The 2,525-nt window shown below is 37.1% G+C and overlaps 1 pseudogene; it reads left to right on the plus strand.

Moving 5' to 3' along the window:
• The first annotated feature begins 906 nt into the window (after window positions 1–906).
• LOC124898612 lies at window positions 907–1,718 on the plus strand (annotated as a pseudogene).
• Window positions 1,719–2,525: the final 807 nt, after the last annotated feature.

Consider the following 2,525-nt stretch of genomic DNA (forward strand, 5'->3'; position numbering starts at 1 on the left):
CCTAGGACTATGCACCTAAGAAGAGAGAACTCCTCTCATTACAATAATTTTAAGAAAGCATAAATAAGGGAGACTCTCCCCTTGCAAAGTAAGAAAAGAGCCTAAACAAAATAGACATCTTCATAAAAGCTATATGTAAAGGAACATAGCCTAAAGGAATATGGTATATTAAAGAAGTAGGAACAAGTGAAGGCATGTCCAAAGCCTGAGAGTATCAGAAACAACTTTCATTAGCTCTTAGCGTAGAATATTTGAATTCACTATAGGGTTAAGAGCAACTTGCTTAGACTACTGAATAACCCTCATTTTAGAGAGTTGTAGGACAAACTATATTTAAGAGGAGAAAGGAAACTTTGAATAGAAGGATCAGTGCCTGTAGCAGTCCTAGAGTTAGGTTATGATGGTCGTGATGAGCTCTACTAGAAATAAATGCTCTTCAATTCATAGATGAATTCCTATCTAAGGGCCTTCGTTGCCCTTGAATTCTGTTCCCTAGTTCAATTCGGAACTCCAGATATGTAAGTAGCAGCCAAGCAGCTCTGTCCTTTTCAAAGAGGTTATCCTTCTGTCTCCCCGCTTCTTAGTCTTATAGGATAGCTCACCATTCAAGTAAGTCACTTTACCCAGCGCTTACTGTCTTCTTTCTAGCCTAATTGGTAGAAGTCTCTTTTTAGTACCCCCTTTCCAACCAGCCAAATAGCTTTCCTCTCCTTGACAGTCAGTCTGTTACCCAGCCCTAATCCTATGCTTTTCGTTGGTCAACAACCAACTAAAGTGCTCTATACTTTTTCACTACTCATATAGTCTTAATGGAGTTAAGCTGTATTGAGGGAATCACTTTGTCTCAATTAATCAAGAATGCCTCAACTAGATAAATTCACCTATTTCACACTGGATCTAGCTTAGATGATCTCTAGCCCACTTGAACAATTTGAAATAATCCCATTGATTCCTATGAAAATAGGAAACTTATATTTCTCATTACAATTCCATCTTTTTTTATGCTACGAACTCTCAGTTTGGTCCTACTTTTGGTTTATTTTGTTACTAAAAAGGGAGGAGGAAACTCAGTACCAAGTACCAAATGCTTGGCAATCCTTGGTAGAGCTTATTTATGATTTCATGCTGAACCCGATAAATGAACAAATAGGTGGTCTTTTTGGAAATGTTAAGCAAATGTTTTCCCCTCACATCTTGGTCACTTTTACTTTTCATTATTTTGTAATCCCCAGGGTATGATACCTTATAGCTTCACAATTACAAGTCATTTTCTCATTACTTTAGGTCTCTTATTTTTTATTTTTATTGGCATTACTATAGTGGGATTTCAAAAAGTTGAGCTTCATTTTTTAAGCTTCTTATTACCTGCAGGAGTCCCACTGCAATTAGCACCTTTTTTAGTACTCCTTGAGCTAATCCCTTATTGTTTTCGAGCATTCAGCTCAGGAATACATTTATTTGCTAATATGATGGCCGGTCATAGTTTAGTAAAGATTTTAAGTTGGTTCGCTTGGACTATGTTATCTATGAATGATCTTTTATATATCATAGGGGATCTTGGTCCTTTATTAATAGTTCCTGCATTAACTGGTCTGGAATTAGGTGTAGCTATATCATAAGCTCATGTTTCTATGATCTTAATTTGTATTTACTTGAATGATGTTATAAATCTTCATCAAAGCGCTTATTTTTTTATAATTGAACAAAAGCGGGTCTGAATGGGTATACTTAGTCATAGAGCATTCCGAGTCTTTGCTTTAGGGATTGTTCCTGTGCTTCTCCTTACTTTACAGTAGTTATTGCTCTAGTTCCAGAAGGTATATAGCTCTCGCTCAGCTTTTTCTTTAATATTGGAGAGTTTTCCAATTTCCTACTGAGATACGCAAGTGGATGGAGAACTAAACGTATCTTGCAAGGCAAAGAGAAGTTAGATTGGATAGCTCATGGGTGGGATTGATGGGATAGATCACTATTGTAGAAAGAGGTAGAATCGGGGAAAGAATTATGGCTATAAAGGTCATCGCCCTCTTAGGCACAAGATTCTACAGATTCAATCTCAAAGTGGTACTAAAGATTAGATAGAAGAAGAATAGAACTCAAATTCTTTACCCCTCCCTATGCACCAAGAAGCAAGTTAAGAACATAAGGATAATGGGCTCGTCTATTAGAAGTTATTAGTTTATGGAGCTATCTCGGATATCTTGAGTAAGGAAATGGTATGGGTTTGATAGTTAGAGTTCTATTTCTAGGAAGGAAGAGACAATCGAGAAGCTCACTCTCGGCTGGGCTCAAACCAGAGGGTAGAATGTAATATCTATTATTGGTTCAGCTCATCAATCTATTACAAAAGAGTCCTCAAAGAAAGCAAGCAATAAGTCAGTCTACGTATAGCATACTCTCTTGGTTCTTCTCCTTTTACGACTGGTCGAAGGGGAATGGGCCAACTCAAAATGGACCAATTTAAGAAAAGGGTCAAGATATGGTGTTACGATCAGAATAAGGAATGCTTTCTAGGAGGGTAAGGA

This window comes from Capsicum annuum, chromosome 5 (assembly GCF_002878395.1).
Source record: "Capsicum annuum cultivar UCD-10X-F1 chromosome 5, UCD10Xv1.1, whole genome shotgun sequence".
Taxonomy (NCBI): domain Eukaryota; kingdom Viridiplantae; phylum Streptophyta; class Magnoliopsida; order Solanales; family Solanaceae; genus Capsicum; species Capsicum annuum.